Here is a 19,042-nt window from a genome sequence, read left to right on the forward strand (position 1 = left end):
GGTAATGCCTTATCTGGTAGCGACTCTATCTAGCCGCAGATTCCTTACAGACCCTCCCATCCTCCGCACTCTGTGAGCCGATTGAAGTATAAGAGACATCCCTCTCAGGGCCTTAGTTTTTCACACTAGTGGTCAGTTCTCATTGTACCTCCGCGCTCCTAGCATGGACAGTCATGAAAGTAACTGAAAACAGCATGCCAGGGTAGCACCAGGGTATCACCTATAAAGGGACCACGCACGTCACTTTTAGCGCGGATGCCGTCGATCCGAATGACGACACCTACAAGCATCCAGGGGTACTGCTCAAAAACATCAGACTCCGGTCTGATTGTGCAAAGGTAGGTCGCACACTGCTCGTCACACCAGCAAGTTGCCCCAAGGAACTGTGGTGTATGTAGTGGCGACAGCGAGTACGCCTATGCCACGATGTATAAAGAACAGTATGTGTTGCGTTAGCCATCCCTGGACACGTGTTTCGAGGTAGTTGCCTCTCGTCAGCAGGGAGCAGGTCAGTGTAAGGGGTGCCGCGTGGACTGCCAAAATGTAATTAGAACAGGTCAAGTACCTCTCATGGCGCGCAGGTGCAGATCCAAGGCTCGTCAGCCCGTTGGCTCAAGGGAGCCGTAATAAATTGTGCAAAGGTAGGTCGCACACTGCTCGTCACACCAGCAAGTTGCCCCAAGGAACTGTGGTAAATGTAGTGGCGACAGCGAGTACGCCTATGCCACGATGTATAAAGAACAGTATGTGTTGCGTTAGCCATCCCTGGACACGTGTTTCGAGGTAGTTGCCTCTCGTCAGCAGGGAGCAGGTCAGTGTAAGGGGTGCCGCGTGGACTGCCAAAATGTAATTAAAACAGGTCAAGTACCTCTCATGGCGCGCAGGTGCAGATCCAAGGCTCGTCAGCCTGTTGGCTCAAGGGAGCCGTAATAAATTGTGCAAAGGTAGGTCGCACACTGCTCGTCACACCAGCAAGTTGCCCCAAGGAACTGTGGTAAATGTAGTGGCGACAGCGAGTACGCCTATGCCACGATGTATAAAGAACAGTATGTGTTGCGTTAGCCATCCCTGGACACGTGTTTCGAGGTAGTTGCCTCTCGTCAGCAGGGAGCAGGTCAGTGTAAGGGGTGCCGCGTGGACTGCCAAAAATGTAATTAAAACAGGTCAAGTACCTCTCATGGCACGCAGGTGCAGATCCAAGGCTCGTCAGCCCGTTGGCTCAAGGGAGCCGTAATAAATTGTGCAAAGGTAGGTCGCACACTGCTCGTGTCGCCCTGCTTGCCTTCTTTGCTCCATCTCATCCCTCTAAAGAGGAGGAGAGACTCCACCATCTGGACCCAAGCAGAATGTTGTTGTTCTACCCTGATCGCACAAAATCATTCCATGTGGACAATCAACACTTCGTGAGGGACGTAGGAGCAAAGAAAGGGAAGGCTGTGAAGGGACAGACCATCTCAAGACGGATCGTGCTGTGCATCAAGATCTGCTACCCACTGGCCAAGACGCAACCCCCTGCGGGTATGTGTGCTCATTCCACCAGAGCTAAGACTGCGACCAGTTTACATCTCATGAATATCGGTCAGGCAGCAATGTGGGCGCCTTTGCACCCATTTACCAAACATTACTGTCTGAACAGTCAGGTCCGTCGTGACGGGCACTTCACCTATTTGGTCCTGTAGGACTGTTTGATTCGAAACTGGTTTCGCAGATCCACCTTTGGGCAAGTTTTCTTAGGTATCTATTCTAAGAAGCGGAATCTGTCGCTAGAATGATCTATCAGATGAACAAGTTACCTTCGGTAATGCCTTATCTGGTAGCGACTCTATCTAGCCGCAGATTCCTTACAGACCCTCCCATCCTCCGCACTCTGTGAGCCGATTGAAGTATAAGAGACATCCCTCTCAGGGCCTTAGTTTTTCACACTAGTGGTCAGTTCTCATTGTACCTCCGCGCTCCTAGCATGGACAGTCATGAAAGTAACTGAAAACAGCATGCCAGGGTAGCACCAGGGTATCACCTATAAAGGGACCACGCACGTCACTTTTAGCGCGGATGCCGTCGATCCGAATGACGACACCTACAAGCATCCAGGGGTACTGCTCAAAAACATCAGACTCGGGAGGAGGAGCCTAGCGCGCATCCAAGATGGTCGCGTGAGCACAGGGCTCCCCGGACCCTCGCTGCTCCTCGGAATTTATCCTGACAATATCCTGACGTGGTTTATGGAATCTGGGAGATGACGACCGGCTGAGCACGTATCTCTTTTCAGAAATTTAATCGGACCTGGGAATCCTGAGTTATCGTTGTTTGAACTTTTGGGACCCACCCGACGGAGGTGCCCGGGGCGAAGGTGAACCGTGGAGCCGTGTCGCAATTGAACAACAGCGGCTGCAGCTCGGTGCCAGGGGCCGCTCGACCACTTTCGGTTTCACTTTCAGACCTCAGGGGGCTGGCCGGTGGAGCGCTTGAGGTGGCGGGGTGTTTCCTCGACCTCTGCACAAGGCTTTGTCTCCACCTGCCACTAGAGTGCCTATCGCCTTGGGTCCCCCCGCACCGCCATATTGTTGCCTCGGGTGAGGCGCTGGTTTCCAGGGCCTGTACCTCGGCTACTTTTGATCGGCGGTCCCCCTCGGAGTCTGTGACCACATGGGGGGCAAGGGGGGCCCCGAGGGGCGTAAGACTAAGGCCTCCCTCCGTGGAGGATCGGTCCAGACCAACAACATGGACCGCTACACTCAGGGCAGAGGCTCCCCTGGAACGGCCGGTCCCCCCTCAGACGCCGCCGGTGGGGGCACATCCGTCTCTTCGGAACTTTCCCTACAGGATATCATGGGCGCCATTGATGGCATCAGGGAGACCATCGCCACGCAATACGAGGCCCTGGCCCGCAAGATCGATACGGTGGCGATTGATGTCACCTTAATACGGGCGGATCTCTCCAAAACAAACGAGAGGGTTCAAACTCTCGATGCGCGGACCTCCACCCTTGGTGCGGATGTGTCGGGCCTGCAGGCCGCGCTTGGTGACATCAAGGTGGTCAATGATCAGATGGCCCGGCGGCTGGAGGACTTCGAGGGACGGGCCCGACGCAACAACATTCGTGTCATCGGCGTACCGGAGTCCTCCGACGACCGCCCGGTTGACCTCCTGGTCGAGGAACTCATCCTCCAACAGCTGACCCCTGCGGGCTTGAGTAAATTCTTTGCCGTTGAACGGGCTCATCGAGTTCCGGGCGGGCGGCCACGGCCGGGGGCCCCCCCGAGGCCTATCGTGGCCAAACTGTTTTACTACAGAGACCGGGATGCGATTCTGCAGGCCTCACGTGTCCATGGCCCGGTTCGACATGAGAACTCATCCATTAACTTTTATCCGGACTTTACTCAACTTGTCCAGAAACAGCGGATGGGATTCCAGGGGGTGAAACGTCGTCTTCGTGAGCTGGGCCTAAAGTACTCTATGCTCTACCCTGCCAAACTCCGAGTGGAACATGAGGATCGGACTGCCTTCTTTGACTCTCCTGTGGCCGTGAGTGACTGGCTGGACTCGCTACCGGACAGAGGTGGCCGTCCCGGGCCCTCTGCAGGTGCCAACGGTGACGGGTCCCCTTTGGAGTGACTCGTGGTCCTTGATTTTGCCATTTTGCACTGCTCAGCTGGGTTGTACTTCTTTGGTTCAGTGTGTTTTGCTAGGACCTGTACGGGGGGCGGGCGGGGACGGGTCCCTTTCCTCCTCCGGGGTCTTTTTGTAGACTGGGGTTAGTTGGGCGACAGGCACACTGCAAGTTGGGGGGGTTTTTTGGCCCGCAGGGGTGCAGGGTGGGGGGAGTTGGGTGTTGGGGGGGTGGGGGGGAAGGAGGGGTTGTTTTGTCGTGTGTTTTTTGTTTGCAGGGCGAGGTATTGATTTTCTTCCACTTTTGGGACTTGTGCTACTTGCGGGGGGACCTTTGATCTATTGGAGGGGATGGGGGGGGACGGGTTGAAGCTGATGTCATGGAACGTCAATGGGTTGGGGGACCGTATCAAACGGGGTGTAGTACTGCAATATCTGCGTCGTCTGACTCCTGATGTGGTGTTTATCCAGGGGACGCATCTGGTTGGTAATGTCTGCCATGCAATGAACAGGGGGGGATACCGCCTCGTGGCTCACTCTGGTTTCACCACTGGCTCCAGGGGGGTGGGCATTCTCCTGCGATCCTCACTTCCGTTGGAGATCACCAGGGTAGTCTCAGATGACAGAGGGCGTTATGTTTGTCTGACTGGGAGGTGGGAGGGGCATCCCCTTGCCCTGGTCTCAGTTTACGTCCCCCCGGGCCTCCAGAACTCCACCTTCGCGGACTTGGGTCGAATGCTGCTTGAACTTCCGGGCAGTCTTTTGCTTATGGGCGGGGACTTTAACTCGGTGGTCTCGGGTGACCTGGATCGTCACCCACCCAGGGCCCTCCCCGCTGCCCAGGCTTGGCTAGGTGGTCTGTTGGAGACCTTCGGCCTGGTGGATAGTTGGCGATTAATGCATCCGACCCAATGTCAATACACCTTTCACTCTGGGGCACATGGGAGTCTTTCTAGGTTAGACTATTTTCTTATGCCCGCGGCGCAGACGGGTCGAATTCGAGAGGTCAGGCACCTGGCGAGGGGTATCTCCGATCATTCCCCGCTGTGGCTTCTCTTTGACACCGAGTCGCGGTCTGCAGGGCGGATCGCTCCCATTAACCCGTGGTACCTGCGAGACCCTACGAACCGCGATAGTCTGGTTAAGGCTATGGACCAATACTTTCTTGAAAACGAGGGGTCGGTGTTGTCTGCAATGTCCCTGTGGGAAGCCTTTAAAACCGTAATCCGCGGACACGCCCTCTCCCAGATAGTGGTGGCTAAGAAGCTCAGGAGTGAGGCGGTGGTGAAGCTGGAGACTGACATCTCGGGGCTGGAGTCGGCCTTGGAGGCGGGTGTCACTCCGGACGGGCTCCACGCCCTCAGCCTGAAACAGTTTGAATACAGATCTCTTGTCACTGACGCTGCCAAAACTATGTATAGGGAGCAGCAGGGTCGATTGTATGATGCCGGGGACAAGGCGGGAAAGCTGATTGCGTGGCTGGACAAGAAGGAGAGAGTGAATCGTGTGGTCCCGGAGTTGCGTGTCTCGGATGGAGTGTGTGTGACTGAGCCTGGTGAGATTGTGGAATGTTTTGCCGACCACCTCCGGACCGTGTACTCCCCGGTGACTGATAGGGATGAGGAAGACTCTTGCCTTCTACTGAAGGACATTGCTTTGCCCGGCCTGTCCGCCGAGGACCGTGAGCAGCTGGACGCTCCCTTGTCGGTAGATGAAATAGCGACTGCGATTCGATCCCTTCGCTCGGGCAAGGCCATGGGTCCCAATGGTCTCCCTATCGAATTATATAAGTTGCGCCCGGATAAACTAGCGCCCTTCCTCCGTCGTATGTTTCAGGAGTCCCTTGAGGCCGGTTCCCTTCCGCTCGACCAGCGACTGGCCACGATAGTCGTGATCCCCAAGGAAGGTAAGCCGCGGGACCGCTGTGCCTCCTACAGGCCTATCTCACTGCTAAATGCAGAGCCTAAAATCCTGGCTAAAGTCCTTGCCAATCGTTTGTTGGGCGTCATCTGCGATCTGATTCATCCTGATCAATGCGGCTTCATCCCACATCGCAACACCGCCCTCAACTTGCGGCGTCTCCATGGCGCCCTCGCCAGGGCAGAATACCTCTCCGAACCGGCCGTGCTGGTTTCTTTAGATGCCACGATGGCCTTCGACACCATCGAGTGGCCATTCCTCTGGGCTGCCTTGACCAAATTCGGCTTTGGGGAGGGATTTCTTGGCTGGGTGAAGCTTCTCTACACGGGACCCATGGCTCAGGTGGTGGTTAATGGGCGGGTCTCCCGGCCCTTCGCTCTCGGTAGGGGTACGAGGCAGGGGTGCCCGTTGTCCCCTCTGCTCTTTGCTCTCGCCCTGGAGCCACTCGCTGCTTGGCTCCGCTGGGAGCCCTCGATCAGGGGGATCCGGTGGGCCCCGGGCTTTGAGGATCGGGTCTCGTTATATGCTGACGATATTCTCCTGTATCTTACCTCACCGCGGCAGTCGCTTAACGTTCTCTTCGATGTTCTGACTTCCTTCGGGTCTCACGATTAACTGGTCTAAATCCTGTGTCTATCCTATCTCCGGTGGCCCCCCTCTCCTGCCGCCTCGGCTTCCGATTCAAATATCTCTGTCCGGCTTTAAATACCTGGGGATACACGTCTCGTTGGACCCGGTGGCTCGCTATGAGCACAATCTCCTGCTTCCACTTCGGCGTTTGAGGGAAGACACGGCGCGGTGGTGTAGGCTGCCCTTGTCCCCACTGGGTCGGGCAGCATTGTTTAAAATGATGTCCCTTCCCAGATTCCTCTATGCACTTCAGAACTCCTTCGACATCATTCCAGTGGCCTACTTTCGGGAGGTGGAGAGCCTGCAGAGGAGACTGGTGTGGGACGGACGGGCGCGTATCGCCCTGGCCAAGCTTACTCTCCCCTGGTACGATGGGGGCATCGCGCTTCCCGACATTCGCGGGTATTATTGGGCCTCGCAGTTATCGGCCATTAACCATGCCACGTATGCGCCTGGCTTGAATCCGGCGTATGATATGGATAAATTCTTGCTCCCCGGTGGGAACTATAACAGGGCGCTTTACTCCCGCTCGGCTGGACGGACCCTGACGGGCCCTACTAAGATCGCGGTACGGATCTGGAAGGCGGCCAATGTAGCCATGGGCTGGAGTGAGCGACTAACATGTGCTACTCCTTTATTTGCCTCCGACCGACTGGGAAGCCTCTGGACAACGAAGGGGTTTGACCGTTGGGACACGATTGGCATCAGTAGAGTGGGAGACTTATGGATGAAGGGCGCGGTTAAGACCTTCGCGGCGCTCCAGAGCGAATACGAACTCACGGAAAAGGAGTTCTTCCGATACGCCCAGGTTCGGCACGCCCTGCTCTCTGTCTTTGGGGAGGGGACCAAGATCCCTGCCTCTTCGCCCCTCGAGGACCGCATACTCGATGGTCATGTCCCCGACAGTACTATCTCTTTAATCTATAAAAAACTTATTAATAATCGGGCTGACCACTTGGTGCGCCTTCGGGAGACGTGGACGGGGGACGGGGTGGAATTAGACGACGAGGACTGGCAGTCCGCACTATCGTCCCCCAAGGAAGTAGCCATTCCAGCCCGTCTCCGCCTGGTCCAGCTAAAGATTCTCCACCGGGTGTATGTGACGGGCCCCCGTCTGGTCTCGATGGGATTCTCGGAAGATGGGCTCTGTAAGCGGGGGTGTGGGCTCAGTGCCACCTTTCTCCATATCCTTTGGGAGTGCCGGGAGGTGGCGGAATACTGGCGTCGGGTTCATGGGGTCATGGGACAAGTCACCGGGGTTGCGCTGCTGCCGGAGGTGCGTCGCTGTGTCTTGAATGTGTGGGAGCCCAATGATTATAACGCGGCTCAGACTCGGTGGGCGGCCCTGGGATACATGATTGCCAAGAGGGATATTGCGCAGCTTTGGGGCTCCCAGCGGCCACCCACCGTGTCAGTATGGAAGGAGAACATGGACTGGTGTATGTTCAGGGAGAAGACTGTGTATGTGGCCCGCGGTAAACCCGGGGCATGGGGTAGAATCTGGGGGCAATGGAACGCGTATCGTGGGGGTACCTGTACGCCCCCCCTAGTGGACACCGATATTGCCTTGTCCCCCTGACCCTTGATGGTTCCTTGCAACTGGCTGTAATAATCGAATATAGATGTTTCTCTCCCGTTACCCCCCCCCGATCTTTCAGTACTCCCTCCTGTTGATAGCTAATTGAAGGTTTGGAATAAAGTCCCCCGGATGTAGCCTGACCCACGCTTTTTGCCCTTATGCCTCGCCTTTTGTTTTTAGTTGTTATTTATGTTAAATGTATGTCTCCTGCTTCTTTCGAGCTATCCTGAGCCACTTACGGGGCTGGGCCCCAGGAGTCGCCTGTCTTAACTAATGTACGATCCTTTCTGAATCTAGCGGCCGGCCCTGGTGGTTGTAGGCCCATGCTTGTAACTGACTTATTGTTTCAATAAAAATTTAAAAAAAAAAAAAAAAAAAAACATCAGACTCCGGTCTGATGCCTGGGATTATTTCTAAGGTGAGGATTCTGCGGCTAAAACAACTGTCTACCAGATAAGGTGTTACCGATGGTAAGTAACGTGTTCTTTAAGCCTGACAAAAGGGATTATTTTGATAGCTTGAATTTGCAGATTAAAACTGCTCTGCCAGGCTACTGGTTGGAGGCTTGGAGTCATGTTTACATTGTTACTGTAATGGATGGCACAATGGGTGCTCCCGTCCACTTGTGACTTTTAACTTCCAGGCCCAGAGTACACTTAGGCGCGATATACTAAGGACTCATAGTTGAGTTAAGTATGTTAATTAGGATAATCCGGATCTGTCCATGTTGAAAAGAGGGGCACCATCACATTATCACTAAAGTGCACAGAGATTCATAGCTAGCAAACTTTTGCGTCCAGGAAAAGGCAAAAAGTCTGGGGTAACCATGCAGAAAAGGCAGTTTTCTACAGAAACTCCTTCACAGAATAGGTTGTCAGCTCGTGTTTGGAGGCTCAGCACAGGCGGTGCCCCTCATGGTGTAGGAAAGCCCCAGGACAATAGCAGCAGTCTAAGAAGCGTGTGTGTGTGTGTGTGTGGGTTTGTGTTACTATCCTTGTGGGGACTTGAGTGTGATAACACCACACTCACGCTGTGGAGACTTGATTGCACTGTGGGGACCTGAACCCAGGTCCCCACAAGACAATGTATTCTAAATGATAAAGAATGACTTCAGGAACATATGTGCCAATTTTTACAACATTTTAAAAAATTGCCTTGTGGGGACCTGTGTTTCATTAAGTGTGTTTATATTTTTGCTCAGGTCTGCCCCTGTAGACAGGAGGCGGTACGGCAGGCTTAAACACACTTTGCATTTAAACACACTTTGCTCACCAGAAACACACTTTAGCAGTAGAACACAAACGCTTTAAAAATAAAAGCTGCATAGCCCTATGTTTATCGTTATATTTATCATTCAAATTAACCTTTTTCTCTATTTATTAATATAAAACTTCATTGCCATGTAGCTATTGAATTTAGACTATTTGGGTCTAAAAATTGTCAGTGGTTTTATAGGATTCCTAAAAGCAATTTGGGTCTTCATTAGGGACATTTGATCCTTACCTACAATTAAAGAATGAATGTGTAATACAATGCGATACAATATAAGCTGATTTGCTTGCTTTTGGCAAGTAACCTAGGGCCACCAATGGCAATTGTTACAGTTTAATGCTTATACCAAAAATACAGAGCCTTTATATTGCTTTGCCTTTGTTTACATTTTACAATGCAACATGGAATATGTTCTTTTATATTATAATTACATGAGGAGTGAGAGAATAGCATTTTGTGGTAAAGGCTACATTTTTTTCAGGCAGCTAACTGAAGCAATGTTATACCCTCCTAGCAGTAACCTTGAAGCACTTTGGATGAGATACATAGAAGGATTCAATTAGTGGTGTAGTGAATCACTACTTTAGCAGCAAAGGGCCAGATGTAGGTAAATCTGAAATACCGATTTCTTAATAGCGAATTTTACCGATTAAGAAATCGGTATTTCCTATGTAGGTAAAGATTCGGTAAACAATACTGAATCCTTAATATTACTTATTACCGAATCGGTAATTGAGAGTCGGTAATAAGGAATCCCTACCCATTCATTTCTATGGGCTTGGAGGCCCATAGGAATGAATGTGAAGACATTCACTATTAGCGATTCGGTATTACCGAATCGCTAATAGCGGGAGCACTTTCAAGGGTGCCAGGGTGTCAAAAGGACACCCTGTTGCACCCCTGAAATGTGCATGTGTGCACATGTGGCACACATACATGCCTTAACGGCATGAATGTGTGCCACATGGCACTTAACAAAAAACCAAAAAGTTAATTTTTAAAGGAAATCGGTAATTACCACCAACTTGAAGTTGGTGGTAATTACCGATTTCTTAAGGCTCAAAAGCACTCTTTAATGTGCTTCCTACATTGCATTTAAGGAATCGGTATTACCGATTCCTCAAATGCAAGAGCAATAAGGAATCGGTATTTACCGATTCCTTATTTACCGATTCCTTACCTACATTAGGAATGGCTAAATACCGGTCGGTAACGCTGTAATTTACCGAATTTTGGCATTACCGACCGGTATTTAGCCACCTACATCTGGCCCTAAGTTGGGTGGGGTTTTTTATGGGCCTCTTATGTCTGCAACTCGGCAGACAAAAGTTCATAATTAACGCAACAATGGAATATAGGATCAATAGAAGAGCAACCAGGAGCATGGAATAACGAAAGGTGGGAAAATAGAAAAGGGAAAGAAGGAAGGAATGAATATTGAATGAAAGGAAGGGTGAATAGAATGCTGGATGGGTGAGTGGGTGAATGAATAGATGGATGAGTGGGTGAAAGGATGAGTAAAAGGATATGTGAATGGACAGCTTTACAGAATAAATGGATGGGTGAATGAATAGATGGATGGGTGAGTAAATGAATAGGTGGATGGAAAGGTGGAAGGAAGGCAGACCGACAGGTAAATGATGGGAAGTAAAGTGACGAAAGGTGTGTGAAAAGATGAAATAATAGATGGCAGAGTAGAAGGATGTGGGAATGGATGATTGAGTGGATGGATGAATGGCAGAATGAAGGGATGGATGGCAGACTATTAATGGCAGAGTGATTGGATGGATTATTATGAATGGATGACAGAATGGATGGATGTAGATTAAATGATTGATGAAAGAATGAATGGATGAGAGAATGCAAAGGTGAAATGGTGGATTTCAGTGGGTCAATGGAAGGGTGATAATGTGATATAAACGGATAGATGCTTGAATGAAAAAGAGCCGTTCATGAACACAGTTGTCTCCTGCACATTACTTTGTGTCTAAACTCATTGAATGCATGCATTGGATTCATGCACATACTGCCTTTATGCACATGTTCGCTGATGCACACACTGCTTTCTTTCATGGGTGCGCTCTGCCGTAAGCACCCTTATTTTATAGGCCCCTGCATTTCTCACACAAAAGTCATTTATGTACACTTCGTTCACGCACACAATTATTTCATGAGAGCACTTGTTTTGGGCTCACTCTGTCCATGCACAACCACTTCATTAATAATGAACAATTTTCTTTGCCCCATTGACAGTTTGGAGCAAGCACGACTTTCATATATAAGCTGCTTTCATATACATGCTCCTTTCGTGCACTCACCGGGAGCTGTACTTAAAAATTACTGGATACCCAGGCAAAATAATCGTGAATCCGATCGTAAAAATCTGCAGTATGTATTTAGAAAAGCCTTTGTGTGGCCCGCAGCGGGAGCTATTTCATAAATGAAAGCATTATTAACAATGACTTCAACAGCTTCAGCAGACGTGCTTCTAAGAGGATCTGTTGTGTGTACACGCTGTGTTTACTCCTGAATACAGAACATTTTATGAACACATGCCTTCCTAAGTGCAAACTTTACATCTGGGACAGAGATCTACCTCCTCATACAAACATCCTGAGCAAAGTGAACTTTCAGAAGGGAGAATGCAAGAGAAAAGGGGGCTAATGAATGGAAGCCCCCGAGGCTCAAAGTATGCGTGAACACTATAAGAAAGGCACAAAACAAGTATCCTTGCTCCTTGTGCCAAAAGAGAGGAATTATAAGCAAGGAGGGGAGAGCTTGAGAAATCAGAACTCTCGGGAAGGCTCTCAGCTATGCAAGCACTGGGGACGCGGGAAAGTCAATGTGTTTGTCATGCAGAGAGCTGAGGGAAGCTCCACTTCACACCTCTTTCACAGCCAGGTGAATGACAATAGAGGTTCTTGTGCTTTGCTGGGTCCCCACCCTGCACACGATCAGGGGGGGGAAGGGCTGCCAAGTTGAACAGGCAGTGAAAGGGCTCTTCCCAGAGGAGGAGGAAGGAAAAAATCTAGAAAGGCAAATGAAAGAACCTGTTTGTCGCGTCGCTTTGCTGCAAGGATCACCACACAGCCAGGTCAGTTTCTAATGCTTTATTATATATATCGTTTGCAGCCAGCATGCTGCACGTCTTGTCTTGGTCCCTGCTTCCTGTGTTCTGCCCCTCGCCCTCTCTGACCGGAACTGGTGTCCGGTGACCTCTCCTGCTCTCTGCCCTCGTCTGGGTCCTAGTGCCCTATCTCTCAGGACACTACACTGTTGCCATCGTCAGTGACACATTCACTGCATGTTATCCTGTTAGTAGTGAAAAGGCGAATGCAACCTCCGTTCTCGGACCTATAAAAACGCGCATTTTTGCACCTTTATGCATTGGCTAGAAATATATTTTGAAATAACCCATGAACTATATACCAATATAAGTAAACTGTTAAGTGTCCATGAATAGAGAAAAACAACATTTCTCATTTCAATCCATACTTTTCTGTGTTGATGTTTTAGTTCGGGAGTACTTTGAAAAGCACAGACAGTAAAATGCTTTGTATTTGCTCGTGCGTTTTTCCTTATTTGAAATGTATAGGTAAAATGTCCGACTTTGCAAATTTTCAATTATGTGCTGCATGGTTTCTTGACACTAAGTTCTCACAAGCCTCTCCTTGATGTTAGCACATACACACTGCACCATTAAAGAGTAATTCATCAAATTCTACTTTTATCCTTTCCATTCTGGAACTTTATTATTTTATCATTATGTATGAGAACAATAAGCCACAGAATGCAAGAAAACTATAAAAAAGGACTGAGTAGAATGTCCGATATTCATGGTGACCACATTTTGATTTTGAAAACCAGATCCCTAGTGTTCCACGAACATAGATATAAAAATGTAATTTTGCATGCAGCCAGGGCCACTGAATACCTTACATACCTTAAATGCCAGTGTTCTCCAACAAAGACCACGTGACAGTAAGAGAAATTCAATGCAACCTTTACACAGTAAATACTATAGTCACACACCATCTCTGTGGGGACCTCGTCATCTCTGTAGTCACACACTACCTCTATGGGGACCTGGGCATGTCTATTATCACACACTATCTATGTGGGGCCCTGGGCATGTCTATAATCACACACTATCTCTGTGGGGACCTTAACATCTCTATAATCACACACTATCTACGTGGGACCTGGGCATGTCTATCATCACACACTATCTCTGTGAGGACTTCCACATCTCTATAATCACACACTATCTCTGTGGGGACCTGGGCAAGTCTCTAATCACACACTATCTCTGTGGGGACCTGGGCATGTCTATAATCACAGACATTCTATTTGGCGACCGTGGTAATACTATAGTCACACACCAACTCTGTGGGCACTTGAGCATTTCTGTAATTACACACAAGCTCTGTTTTGGCTTGAACATCATCAGCTTCGCATTCTCTGTATGGGGCTTTGTGAATACTAAAAAGTAGTAAAGTTAGACTTTTGGTTTAAGTTTACATTGTTAAAACTGGAAAGTAGAAAAGTTAGATTTTTTGTCTAAGTTTACCATTGTGAATCGGACCCTATTTTAATGAGGACTTATACAAAATCATCTTCATGCACTATCTCTGTGAGGACTTAAACATGACTATAATAACACACTATCTTTGTGGGGTCTTGAAAAAAACTATAATGAAAAACTCTGTGTGGGGCCTTGAACATCACTATAAAAACATACCATCTCTGTGGGGACTTGAGCATTCCTGTAACTAAACGCAAGCTCTGTTTCCACTTGAAGCACAAGGGGTGCCATGAGGCACAGGGTCAAGACTTTTTTGCATATAGCTGGGTTTGAACTAAGGTGACGAAGTGAGCTAAAGAACGATGATGGATTCAGTCCAGATCTGTGACTGGGGGTGAGTGACTGAAAAGTTTCAGTGCTCCTTCCATCATCTCCTTGCAAACGCTTTGTTTGCTTTAAGTTGGCAGGGTATGCCCAGACATTGGTCCCTTGCTCACTTTGCCACTGAATTCAAGCTAGCCTGGCTAATGAGGGGGTTTTACCCCGAAACCAGTCCCAGGATGCTTGTTTCCGGTCCAGGGAAGACCTCGTTTGGCAGTTCGGGCTAGACTGTTCCCATGAGGCACAGGGTCAAGACTGATTTAAATATAGCTGGGTCTGAACTGGGGTGGCGAATTGAGCTAAATAACGATATTGAATTCAACCCAGATCTGCGACTGGGGGTGAGTGACTGGAAGGTTTCAGCACTCCATCCATCATCTCCTTTTGTTTGCTTTGACTTGAACATCATCAGCTTCACATTCTCTGTATGAGGCTTTGTGGATATTGAAAAGTAGTAAAGTTAGACTTTTGGTCTAAATTTACCTTTGTGAATACTAAAAAGTAGTAAAGTTAGACTTTGTCTAAGTTTACCTTTGTGAATCGGGCCCGTTTTTAATGAGGACTTAAACACAATCACCTTCATGCACTATCTCTGTGGGGACTTAAACATCGCCATAAAAACACACTATCTTTGTGGGGACTTGAACAACACTGTAATAATGCACTATCTTTGTGGGGACTTGAACATCACTTTAATAACACACCATCTCTGTGGGGACTTGAACATCTCTATGATAACACACTATCTCTGTGGGGACTTCAACATCGCTATAATAACATACCATCTTTGTGGGTTGCATTCCTATAATTACACAGAGCCTTTGTGTGGAATTGAACATCATTAGCCCCACACTCTTTATAATGGGATTTAAGCTTTGAATGTACACACTATTACTATGGAGACTTAAACACAATGATCTTCACCCACTATCTATGTGGGGACTTGAACATCTATTTTGGCAAACATTTAAGCAGCTAATCAACCTCTGCGTTCCACTTGACCATATTCCTTGGTTCCATATGTTAATTTCTTTATGTGTTAGTTCCCTTATATCCTAAGATGATTTTAAGCACTAATAAAGAGGTTGAATACAGCTTTAAGTGTCTTTCTTTAAGCATATGATATGATATTTTCTGGCACATTAACATAATCTGTCTGTAATGTACTCAACTAGTGTAGATGCAGCAATTCATATATGAATAGATAATAATGCTGTTTGTGTATATTGTTGATAAAATAAACATTTAGCCATGTGCCTTCGACTGTATTCAATCACAAATAGTGTTACGGACTAGGTCCCCACAAGGATGGTAGCACGTGTTCAAGTCCCCACAAGGATGGTGCTGTGCGCATAATTAAATAACAATATATTTGCAAATTTGAAGCAGGATCCTGTATCATAAATTTTTACTTCACATTTTTCTGTTATTGGTGTGTTTTAAAAACATTGGGAAAGGTTAGTCCCCACAAGGCAGGTATTCACACATAGTCCCCACAAGGATGGTAACACGTGTGTGTGTGTGTGTGTGTATATGCATTTATATATTTAGATGTGCACACACACACACACACATAGATATAAAGAAACATATTCAAAATGTATCTATTTTTGTTTTTCCTTGCTCTCTTCTAAGTGAGGAAGAGTAAGTAAGTCTAAGTTCCTAGAATTTCAATAAAGTACATTTTGAACATGAAATACAAAACCCTTTTAATTCAGAGTGGGTTAGTACACCATAGCTTTTCAAGTATTACACACACCTCCCTTTGTTACTGTCTAGTGGGAGTTATACCTTTTTTTAGTACCTGTTAGATACTGTAATTGCATTGTCCTCAGCTTGGCAGTAAATATAAGACCCACAGTGCTTATGTCAAGCTTTGCTGGCTGGGTTGCAGTGGCACAGTTACAATCATCATCGTCAAGCTCAATTTCTTATTCAATCTTTCACATCCAAGCACAGAACACGCCTGATGTTGAGGGCGTGTTCCCACAGTTCACTATGAGTGTTATCCTTTCACATAAAGAACTTGAGTAACAACCATTTTGGTAACCATAACATTCTTTCACATAATTGACTGAAGGACAACACCTAAACACGTGAAGTGGCTTTGGCGGTTCGTTGAATGGAGGTCCAATTGGGTGGAGATCCAGTTGACTGGATGAGTAAAATTTCTGGGGAAATTGTTTGTAATAAAACTGGGGGTCACAAGCTTGATCATGTCCAAGTGAGGGGTCAGGCTTAATGAACATGCCTCGAGTCAGGTCTCAAGGTATATCAAGTCTTTTTGTCTTTGGCTGACACTCTGGAAGAACTTCGTTGTAGAGAGCGCCTGTATGTTTCTGCTGGATGGCTAATATTCCAAAATGGCATGCTCAGTGCCCGTTGGCGTGTACCTTGATGTAGTGATGACGACCTGTCACGTGCTCTGTCACTGTCATATAGTTTGGGAGAGTCTTCAGTGTCCTCATAAACTTCAGAGTAAAGACCTTGATAGCTCTTATATGCAGACACATTCTCTTTAATGTGGATAATCCTTTTGACAAAACCATTGCATTTCTCTGGGTAGTTTCCCTGAATGATTATGATGTGAAGGGCATCCTAAGCTTTGCTCCTGGGTATTGCATGAGATTTCCTACCCGGATGTCTGAGATTCTGGTGCATCTCCACTGCTTTACCTTGTTATTACTCTACTGGTATTTGATCGCCGTTCCCTCTGTCAAGGGAGAAGGGTAGCTGGATGCCAGGGTGAATGAGCAGAGATGTTGATGGCAGTGAGACTTGTCATGACAACAGCAGCCAGGAAAGTGTGTGTTGCCTCTTCTGTGGGAGTATTCAATATTTCATTTCTAGATACAGAGAGTATTTGTCGACAACTATTGGCAGCTATCTCTCATTGGTGGTGACACAAAAATCAGCACTCATTTTTTCCAGTAGCTTTTTTGAAAACTTATGTGATGATTTTTCTCCCAGTTCTGTTGCCTAACACCTAGAAGCACATTGTCACCTCGCTTTCCACCAAAGCATCAGATCAGAGAGCAGCACCCTTTTGTAGATTGAGGACTTGATCACCGCTAGAACCTGGAGTCTGACATATGCTAGCTTAATGGTAGGAAGAGGCAATGTGTGAGGCATCACAATGCAGGGCCCTGAATAACAGATATGTCTCATACATAACATAACTGGGGTATTTGTAAAGCAGACAATTCACCCGTGGCGGGGAGTGGGAGGGCTTATTGTTTTGGGGTGACAACAATTATTTATTGTTATCTGACTCAATGGTTCTCATTGTATGGTTCCCAGAAGAATGACATTCTCAATGGATTGACTTAGATTTGAAGCTATGACCTTGGGAGCAAATACATACCTTTGTAGTAGATCCATTAGTGCACTGGGTCACCACAACTAGCCTATGTTTCTTTCCAAGTGGTGATGATAACTGTTATCATCTTCCTGGCCCTTAGTGTCTTCTTCTCCATTTGCTGATCAGATGTTTCTGAGATGATGGTAAGCACCAATCTACCCTTGTGTGTGGGTTCTAACTGACTCCTCCAGCTTCAGGGCTATAATACAGCAAATTTGGTGATTGGCTTCACTTGCTCTTCAGTACTGTCCACCTCTTATGTTCCTCTGATGAACCTATCTAGGATGCCTTTGGGAAATCGGCAGGCTTATCTATAGGCTTATTGCTGGACCTGGCTCTTCTTACAGGTTTACCCCCCCCCCCCCCCACGTTTTGCCTCCTATTTTTTCTGAATTGTTTGGGTTGGCTTTAGGACTCTGGGCACATTACCACTGCGGATCAGTGCTAAAGTGCATATGTACTTCGGATTGGTTCTCTATAACTAGCATATTTGAATTACTGGTAAGTCCCTAGTAAAGTGCACTATGGTTGCCCAGGGCCTGTAAATCAAAAGCTACTAGTAGGCCTGCAGCACTGGTTGTGCCACCCACATGAGTAACCCTGTACATATGTCTCAGGCCTGGCATTGCAGTGTCTGCACGTGCAGTTTTTAAACTGCTATGTAGAACTGGCAAGTTCACCCACTTGCCAGACACAAAGATTCCATTTTACTACATGTAAGGCACCCCTAAGGTAGGCCCAGGGTGCCCCCCATGGGTCAGGGTGCAGTGTATGTGAAAGGTAGGACATGTACTGGTATGTTTTACATGTGCTGATAGTGAATTACTGATAATTCTGTTTTTCATTATTGCAAGGACTATCTCTCCCATAGGTTATCATTGGAGCTGCCTTGCAACATTTTGCAAGTGTACCTATCAATTGGGAAGAGAGAGATTTGGAGTTTGGGCCCAAAACTCAGGATTTAAAAATACCTCTTTTAGGGAAAGTGGTTTTTAAATTGTGTGTTTGAAAATGCCTCTTTTAGAAAGTGGCATTTTCTTGCTTTATCATCCTGTGCCTCTTCCTGTTGTGGAATCAACATCTGGTTCAGACTGACAGATGGGTTGTTTGTGCATTCACTCTAGGCAGTCACACAAAGGGAGTTGAGCTGTGCCCTGCATATCCTGATGACCCATCACCAGGCTGATGGGCCTTCCTAAGCTAGAGTGGTAGGAGGAGTTGTCACATACATCTGAATAGGGCTATGCCTGGCCTCTCACAATGCTGTCTTCAGCCCCCTGGAGTGTGGCTGGAGATAAGACCAGGCAGTACAAGAATGTGTGCACTGCAAAGACAATCATTTGAAGAATGCCTACGTCAAAGGCCAAAAGGGGTATAAGTATTGGACCTAAAACCGCAGACTTTTAGAACCCATCCAGAACGAGAGGAGACTCTGTCAAGGAGAAGAGCTGTAAGGAGGAGTTCTACCCCTTTGCTGTGTGTTGCTTTGCAGTGGTGGCTTGGAGTTGCTGCTTCTGCTTTGGAGAGGAAAAGGACTGGACTTTGCTGTGTATCCTGCTTGTGAAGTTTCTCAAAGGGCTTGTGCCTGCTTGCGTCCTGTTGGAAGTCTCAGGGTCATCAAAGACTTCACCTACAGCACCTTGACTCCATTGCTGGTAGTTCTGAATTTGCCAAGTGGCGTCAATTCCAGTTCTGGGCCACTTGAGGTGTTTGCCGGGCTGTAACTTCTAGAAAAGGATTCCCGAAGCCATCACAGTGACCGCTC

General features: G+C 47.8%; 1 pseudogene; it reads left to right on the forward strand.

The window, feature by feature from the left end:
- Positions 1 to 255: 255 nt before the first annotated feature.
- The window catches only part of LOC146839545 (uncharacterized), a 93,655-nt pseudogene continuing 74,868 nt past the window's right edge, over positions 256 to 19,042 (forward strand).

This window comes from Triturus cristatus, chromosome 4_1, assembly GCF_964204655.1.
Source record: "Triturus cristatus chromosome 4_1, aTriCri1.1, whole genome shotgun sequence".
NCBI lineage: Eukaryota > Metazoa > Chordata > Amphibia > Caudata > Salamandridae > Triturus > Triturus cristatus.